The following is a 9,754-nucleotide window of genomic DNA, read 5'->3' on the forward strand; positions in this document are numbered from 1 at the left end:
CATAAGATAATGCCTCATCATCATACATTTGTAGTAATTCTGGTACCCTTGCTGAAAATAATCCTGGGCTGTTCTTGAATCCCTGGCGCAGACGACAAAATTGCGTCTGGGCCCCCATACTGGAGAAAGCGGTCAAATACCAGCTTTCTGGTGCAATGTTTTGACAGAAGAAACCATTTGCAATATCTAATGTTGTTTTATATTTTTTGCGCACAATGTTATTCATTACCCTTTGGTATTCAAGTTGACCTAAGATCTCCCTGGCTTGTTTTTTAGCTTCTTGCTTAACAGGATACTGCCTCTCTGCAGTAGGTTGATTTTTTAACAGAATTTTTTTTTTTTTTTTTTAATTATTTTTATTGAAGTCTTAGATAATCAAGCAAAATCAAACACTAACATATCATATGCTAGGCAAAATATACAGATAACAAAATGAAATCAGAAGACACACAACAGGCCATCTCCTAAAGATGAATCACAGAAAAAAGAAAAGGAACCAACATAATCAATTTGAATCATTAAGATCGAAGTACGAACCCCAGATTTTCTCAAATTTACGAATCGCCCCAACTCTTTGAGCATACAAATGTTCACTATTTCTGACTTTTTGCATTTTATAGCACCATTCATATAGATTGGGGCAATATTGTGAACGCCAGTTTTGTAGAATTAGCGATCTCGCTACAGCCATAGCTATGTATATTAGTTTAACTAGTTGCCCCTCTAACATCATTTCAGGATCAAATCCAAACAAAATCAATTTAACATTAACCGAGATTGATATTTTACACTGGTTTTGTATAAATGCAAATAATTCTTCCCAAAAAGGTACAATTTTGGTACAATAAGCAACAATATGAGACCAATTAGCAGGATTATAATGCAGACATCTATAACAGCTGGAAGAGCAGTTAGGATACATTTTACTAACCATTGCCGGAGTGAAGTGCAGAAGCCATTTACTAAAAAACAGCATTCTGCGCCAATTGGCACCTCTTAATACGGAAAAATTCAGAACATTAATTCTCTTCCATATAGCTGGGGTTAATACCATGTTTTCCTGCCCTTGCCACTTATTGATTGCTTTTAGACACAAATCCGGGTCCCTATTCACGGTTAAGCATCGTTTCCACTCCCCCGGCTTTCTTTCTTGTATTAAACAAAATAAATCATTAAATAACGGAGCCGGGGAAAAGAGGAGTGAAGGGTCTAGTTGGATCAAGATTCCATAAATCAACTTATATGATCCCAGCAATAGGAAATTACCTTGAACCAAGGTTGACATATCAGACATCCTAATCCAAGCGCCATCTTTCATAAAATCGCTTAATATCTTAAACCCTATCTTCTGCCATTTTTCTAGTAAATCCATGCGGATATCCACTCCGAAGAATGAAAAAGCCGAGCAGAGGGAAGAGGATGTATTAAGAAACGAAAGGGAGTATCTCTTTAGGAGTGCTGAGCGTCTCTTAAAAAACCAGTGCAGCACCTTATACCTGACTGTTTTTGGAGATTTAAATAATTTAAGTGGGGAGGGAATCTGGGATTCTTCACAAATCAAATCAATGAAAAAATTTATAAAGAGTTGCTGATTATTATCCTTGAATCTGGTCATGAATTGAGCCAAATATGCATTGTAATAGTCTTTAAGGTTGGGAAGGGCCAGCCCACCTTGTCCCTTATCTTCGAATAACGTATTCAATGCAATACGAGGCGTCTTTTTGGCCCATATAAATGAAGAGAACAAGGCTTCAGCTTTGGAAAAAAAAGATGCCGGCAGAGCACAAGGAATTGTTGAAAATAAAAAATTAAATAAAGGGAGGACCGACATCTTAATTAATGCGACCCTGCCAATAATAGTTAATGGTAGGGGATTCCATCTTTCGAACATTGCTCGTACCTTCTGCAACAATGGTATAAAGTTCAAGCTGTAAAGATCTGAAACTGCGGTAGAGAACATAACCCCCAAATATCTTTTCGGTTTGTTATTAATGCATGATCTTAAATCAGGGTGAATTACAGGATTAATTCCCCCGCATACTAAGATTTCTTTTTTTTTTTTTGTTTATCCTATAGCCCCCCAACGCCTCAAACTCTTCAAATATTTGAAGTGCAAGTGTTTGGCATTGCAATTCCGGCTTAATTAACAAAATTATGTCGTCTGCATAAAGTTTGATTTTAGGCATCAAATTAATTGGGGGGAATAAAAGAGGAGCTTTCCTAATTGCAGTTGCTAAGGGTTCGATAAAGAAGGCAAATAAAACCGGAGACAGTGGGCAGCCTTGTCTAGTACCACGTTTAACCGATACTAGCCCCACAGACTCTGCATTGATTATAATATTAGCCCTAGCCCCTGAATAGAGACTCCGAATTAAGTTTATAACTACCTTTGGGATAGCGAAGTGCTGTAAAATAATAAAAAGTGTCTCCCATACCACCAAATCAAAAGCTTTTTCGGCATCAAATAATAAAATTAAAGCGGGGATCTTACGTGACTCAAAAAAATCCAAAGCCTCTGCTAAAAAATGAGTGTTAGTCAAAAGCTGCCTGCCAGCAACAAAGCCATTCTGGTCTGCGTGAATCAAATCTGAAGAAAAAGAGTTAAATCGTGTGGATAATAATTTAGTGGTAATTTTGTAATCTGTGTTAAGAAGCGTAATGGGTCTATAAGAATTTGGGTCGTTGGGGGGTTTACCTTTTTTAAGAAAACTTACTACTGTACCTTCCCTGAAAGAATCCGGGATATTTCCACCCAACAACATAAAGTTTAATAATTGAACGAAAACATCTGAGAACGCAGTAAAAAAAAATTCTGTTAAAAAATTCTGATTTTTTAACAGAATTTTATGGTGAGGAGAATCCTCATCCCATCCTACATGATTTTTATATAATGCAGGGGCTTGGGCCACTGCCCATTTTCTAGCATATGTGTATTTTTTATGAATTGGAATGTGATTTGAGAAAGCAGGCATAATCATTTCTTCGCCATGTGGGCACTCCCTGACAAACTCTGGTGGCCAGTCTTTCTCTGCTAGAAGGATATCATTGCCTTTAGATAGATTCTCCCAAAAGAGACCTCTTATTTTCCTAGTTTTGTCCCCTTCTATACGTAATGTTATTTCATATAATTTATGGGGTACACTAACTCTGGTGTCTGCAGTTTTCACCTGAATGTATTCATTCGTGTCCACTGTCTCCAGAAGATTCATCAGGATCTTGCGAGCTATGGTCACTTCTGCTGCGCTGTCTAGCATTGTCTGGCCCCATTCTCGGTTCTTGAGTTGTGTCCTCAGAATCCTCGACATGTTTTATTTTAATACTAGCTACCTTCTTTTTGGGAAATTGTAATTTTTTACTTTGATGAGCAGGTTCCTTGTCTTTGGACTTGACGCACTCTTCTTTATGTTCTGACCGTCTTCTTCTTTCTGATTTGTGTGAGGAAGTCTGAAAAGATCGAGAGGGACGTGTATCATTATCTTGATATCTGTCAGGTTTTCTTAAATTATCCCTATTTCTAAGGTTGTATCTTTTTTCAGAGGGCTCCCGTTGTGGAGACCTGTCCCCTCATCCTGGATATCTATTTCTCCGTTGCGGAGACCTTCCTCTGGACTGAAACTGTTTTTCCCTGGGAGTGGTTTGGTTATTACCCTCCCACTTCTTTTTTGGAGTAATGAGATTATTCTTAATAAACGTTTTTTCTGGATTTTCACTTAGTTGTGGTTTTAGTGGTTTCCCAACAAAACTATCTCTACCTAATTCTTCATAGGACTTTTCAATTATTCTGGCACGTTTAAAAGGTTGTTCTGTGATTTCTGTTTCTTTTAATGCTGCTTCTCCTTTTATGTTGGCTAGTAGTATAGCCGAGACTTGCTTAAAGTCTTTCAGTAATTTCATACCTAGATTTAAAGCAGGCTCTGGACCGTATTCATTTTGAATCTGTCTTAGTACGTCTGGTATAACCGCCATAGACGGAACACCATGTGTTTTTGTGTATATTGAAGCAAAGACTGTTCCCCAAGTGTCACCGTCCTCCATATGTGGTGCAATCCCCATTGGTAGACAGATTGTCAGAATTGTGTGTTTTTCGCATAATGCGCATAAAGTTAAACCTTGGGATCGTGTCCAGCACACATAAATGAACATGAAGTGAGTTAAACATGCAAGATCATTCACATATGGTTACAGAAAACAACGGTATTGCCACTGGGCCACTGTTAGACCTGGCATCATTGGTGTGGGTCTTCCTTCCCCTCTACTCTTCCTGTCTTGTATGTTGACTGGATATAGATGTTCTAGGCGCCGTGCCACTGCTAATCGGTGCCACAACACAAATGCTCCCTGTATATAAATGACTGTGTGAATAAGGATAACTCTAATGCCTACATCTGTGCAGCCAGTTTTTTAAGGATTACTTTCTATCACCCTATCCGGCACTAGGAACCAGATAGGAACTTCGAGTTTGATATAAATGATTCACACACTGCCTCTGAGATAGACTTAACTGCTCGTGCTACATTACCACAGGGTGGACCCTCTGCCTTCAGAGGACAAAGGGTTTGCTAGTATAAATATGGGTACCGAGGACCCCAAGACTTTAGAGCACTTCAGGGAACAAGACAAACCTTTTGCCAAGGAGAAGAACCAAGGAAGCTGTAGGAGTTTGGACTGCCCCTCTGCCAGTGTGCTGTTTGCTGGGGTGGCCTACAGTGGTCTCTTCATTGCCAAGGAAAGGAGAGGGAATTTTTAACCACATCCCTGCTAGAGATTTTACCCTGCTGTGCTGGACAGCAATAAAAACGGGTGAGGTCATGATGAGCTCAGCTCGTCATGAGCACAGGAGCATGGAAGGGGTTAAAGAATGTTCATCATCTTGCAGAATATTTCTCCAAGGGATTGAACTTGTGCTTGCCTCCTGCTGAAGCCTCAGGGCAACAAGACTTCACCAGCAGCTCCCCTCTGAAATTCCTTGCTGGGAAATCTATCTGCAGAAGCATTCATGTCGCTGGGACCTGGAAGTGCGACTCAAGAGTCTTTTATTCGGTGATTAAAAAACACCATAAAAGCACATGTATACAAACAATTAAAATGCAATTAAATCATTATCAGAACCCCGACTGCAATTACATGCTGGATTTAAAAGAGACTAGCAGAGAAAACTCATTATAATAGAAACAAACAGGCCTATCCTCTAGTTACCCTCAATCGCACCGCTACTTTGATGAAATTCATAATGCAACATAATGTTAGGGGGTCAATCGCCTTTTGTAAAAAAAAGTAAAGCGGCTTTGGCATGTGTCAGTTTGGCTTGTTTTAAAATTCCTACCAGAAATCTGCGCCTAGGCATTGAATAAAAAGAACACAAAAGTACAAAATGAAGGGTGTCCTGCGGAGACCTATTGTCGCAGCCGCAGGCTCCCTTCTGCTCATTTAAAAGTGTAAAACCTTGTGGATCCGCCAGTAAATATGGTAACAAATTGAGCCTAAAACGAGATATTAAAAACCACTCCTGGGCGTTATACATAAGGTAGAGGTACGGCTCCATTCCCTCAGTGCTTTTGACAAGGCTGTGGGCACTCACAGTACATTTGGTCCCTTCAACCTCTGTTCTATGTGTGGATCTCTAGGCTAATAAAGATCTCTTAATAATCAGCTTGTCTTGAGATACAATTGCTGCGGGATTTGTAAAAAGGTCCTTATGACCGAGGCTTTTCAAACTAGTCTTTACATAATTAAGCCATGGTATACTTCTACTTTTATCCCTTCCAAGGCAATCACCTAGGATTTGCCTACTCAAAGTCGCCTCGGGATTTATCCAAATTTTTAACCAGGCCAAGATAGGTCTAAGCTTAACCAAGTATTCAAGATATGGCCTCCCTAGTTCTCTATGGGCTATTACAGCTGGGGTGCTCTGCGGGATTTTCAAAATTGATCGTAGGAATTTATTTTCCTCCCGCTGTAATTGGTTAATATTCGCAAAGCCCCATACTTCAGCCCCATACATGGCTTTGGAGCAACAAATAGAGCTATAAAGATTCATTACTTGTTCAGTAGACCAATGAGAAGAAGCGTGTCACTACTGCGAGGGTCGTCATCGCATCACTGGAGAAGCGGGTTGCAGGGTCTGTCGCAGCTCGAAAGTACAGAGTTCGCCGCATGGCCGTCGAGCGTGCATGCTTCATCTTCACATTGTGGCATCAAGGGCGCCTTCTTATCTCATTGCACCGGATCGTCGCATCGCATCGAAGCGTAATCTTGTCGCATCGCAACTGGAATGCATCACGAGAATCTACGCATCACCTCCTCTCCGGTGAGGACTGAGACGATTGTCTCCCCCGAAGTGAGGAACCAACGCATCTCCATTCCTGCGAACCTTTTGTTTGTTTTGCGTTACACATACAGGTAATTTTGGGAGAACTTTGTCGCATTCATCATCAACTTGAATTAAGTAACTTCTACCATCTTTAAGCCAATTTTAAGTACAGTATTGTTGATTTTTGTCATTTATGGTCTTGTGTTAAGTCTACATAAAGAATATATTTTTTTGTAAAACCTGTGTGGTGTCCATTTGTAGTGTTTTCACTGTATTACTGTGTGTATTCACAAATGCTTAACACACTGCCTCTGAGGTAAGCCTGTCTGCTCGTGCCAAGCTACCAAGGGGGTGAACATGGGTTATCCTGTAGTGTAATACCCATTCCCTGACTTAGAAGCAAGGGCCCCTATTTGGACAAAGGTGTAGTCTGCCAGTTCTAACAGTCATCATCCTCAAAGTGGGCAGTAGCCCCTAGCACAGGCTGTGCCTCTGTGTGGAGGAGGTCCTCCAGTGTCAGATGGCTGAGGGTCATGCCACATCCTCTAAATGTGTCTCCTCCAGAGCGCCCTCTTCTTCCGTGGCAGACACTTGCATGGTGATTGACTGTGACACACTTGGAAGTTGTCTACCCTTGGTCTCGGCACTGTTCTGACGTCTTCAGGTCAATCAGCAATATCCTCACTTCCCATGTGGTTTCCCAGGAGTGGTCCGTGGCTGCGTTGGCCCAGAGCATCACTGTACCTCGTCCACTGTGTCTTTCTTGATGGGTTTTGCTCTCAGGGCTCAGGTAGCGGGTGTGTTTCGAACTTTGGCAAGCTCCATTTCTTCTGCCCGGCTGTTGGAAAGTTCATTGGAGCTTGCAAGGATTAGAATGTCATCCAGGCACATACCAGGTTTGCAGAGTATTTGGCATCTCAGTGCCACTGATGTGCACCCCTGTATGATCTGCTCGCAGATCTCTTTACGTTGGTCAATGTTCACAGACGTGAGTGCGAGTGCGAGTCTCCAAAACCTGGCGTTGGACATATCAACAGTCTGCACTCCTGTCTGCTTGGCTCGACGAAGCTTGAAACGCTCATAAGAGGGATTCATTTGGGGATCAAAATGCCTGTTGAGTGCAGTGATCGCTGCATTGTAGTCATCATCTTCGGCCTTGTTTGGCAGGGTCTCATAGAGTTCAAGCATTTCATCACCCCAAAGTGCATCAACTGTGAGTGCTTCATGGCCCGTCCTTCTCCCTCATCGCACGGAAGTAGTGGATGAGGTGTCCAAGCCAAAGCTTCTGCTGAGGTGCAGCCATAGCAGGATCGGCGAACATCCCCACTACAGGCAGGATCACATTAAAGTAATGTTTAATCGTAACAGAAATGTGTCCCATCCTCGCCGCCACTTTCATAAAGTGATACCAAAGGGGATGATGGACCCTTTCCATCATCCCCTTTGGTATCGCTTTTTTCACCCTAAATTGGCAGGGTATGCCCAGACGTGAGTCCCTTGCTCACTTTGCTACTGGATTCAAGATAGCCTGGCTGATGAGGGTTATGAATCTGAAACCAGTCCCAGGATGCTTGTTTCCGGTCCAGGGAAGACATGGCTTGGCAGTTCGGGTTGGACTGTTCCCATGAGGCACAGGGTCAGACTGATTTCCATATGGCCTTGTCTGAACTGGGGTGGTGGAGTGAGCTACAGAATGGTGATGGATTAAACCCAGATCAGTTGACTGGGGGTGAGTGTTTGATTTGCTCCAATGCTCCGTCCATCAGCCCCTTTGGTATCGTTTCATAAAGTGACACGGCCAAAGCGAAGACAGATATGTGTATTTAAGCTCCGTACATACGACCCCTGGCAGATCGTCCTGCCAATGCTTCAAGCGCCCTCCTTAGAATCCCACCTCCAAGCCCCGTGCTGGGCAGGTTCGCTTCTTGCGGGGTGGGGGAGGGTGCAGTTTGTAGGTGGTGTTCATGCTGTGCATGCAGTGCTGTGATGTCACTCTTGCTGTGCAGCACTCTCGGGTTCCAAAGTCTAAAATTCAAAGCACAATAACCCAAGTGTCCTTGTGCTGAACAACGCTAACTAGGCGTTATATTATCACAATGGGTCACGAGACTGCCTTTCATTTTCTTGATGTAAATTCACAGCCAGAGATTTGCAACGATCTTAGAAGATCGGTAGATGTCTGGCGCCCTCGTGTGTTCGAAGGCAGCACAGCACTGCCAGGAGGCGGCGCTAAGGGAGGCTGCTGGGATTTCACTCCTGCACCGGGGACGAGACGAGTAGTTTTGAGTGGAGAGCGGCCACGGAAGCATCCACAGATGGTGGGTGAGACGTCCGGGTGCAGGTGAGTGGGAGGGGGGCTGCAAGGAGGGGTGGGAGTGGGAGGGGTGTGCTGCAGCATGAGAAAAACAACCATGCCAGAGTTCACAAGATGAACCAGCATTAGTGCTTAACATTCATTTTACGTTGGGTAAGTTTAAGGATCTGCCACAGCCCAAGGGTGTAAGAAACCATGATGCCAGTTTGTTTGCGATACATAATTGTACATTTTCCTGCACAAAAAAAAATCATAGAGGCGTGTTCCTCCAAGTCTGCTGCATTCCCCTCTCTCTAGGTGTGCTGCACACCTTCCTGCACACAAAAAATCCACAGAAGAGCTTTCCTCTTTCTGTCTGTGCTGCACGTTGATCGAACAATAAATAGTCCTTACAATTTCATTGTATCTGGAGACATTTGGTGTGGCTCAGAGAGAGGTCAAAAGTCAGAAAATGGCTTTTGGTAAACTTAATGTTTTTTATATACAGTTTTTTTCATTTGTTTTCGAATACTGAGTGAGTGAGTGACTTTTCTTACATGAAACGAGTGACAATCTTGATGGAGTTCAGGTGCATGGAAGGAAAGGCCGCAGTATGTCAAATATAATGTAATACAAAATAAAACTTAAATGCACAAGAAAACACTAATCTTAGTATTAGTCATGAAGGAGGCCAGCTCACGTACAGGGAGCACAAAGAGAAGAAACAAAGTCATGTCTTGATACTTTGCACAAATCTTTCCCCCCAATAAAGTTCTTCCACGTTGGCTTCTTCATGGAAAGTTTTAAACTGATCCGTTAAGCCGGGGCCAAGATGCAGTGGGATTAATCCCAAACGTATGATTTTCTTGTTAGATCGCCTGGTGGTAACTTTGCACTCCAATACAGAAAAAACAGCTGAACACAATTACGCCAAACTTTTCAAACTTTGGTGATAAGGTGTCAAACCAGGTGTCATTTTCGAGAAATTCATGTTTAAAGAGGTGCATTTGGTTAAAAATCATATTGATATCTGGACAGGTGTTCCCTCGCAAGTCCTATTAGTTCTGTAGTACGGTCATTTCAAAAGATTACTTCCTCTAATGGGCAGGAAACCTTTTCTCATTCTAGTCTTTTCAAGGCCACTTGACCAG

This window comes from Lissotriton helveticus, chromosome 4_1, assembly GCF_964261635.1.
Source record: "Lissotriton helveticus chromosome 4_1, aLisHel1.1, whole genome shotgun sequence".
Taxonomy (NCBI): domain Eukaryota; kingdom Metazoa; phylum Chordata; class Amphibia; order Caudata; family Salamandridae; genus Lissotriton; species Lissotriton helveticus.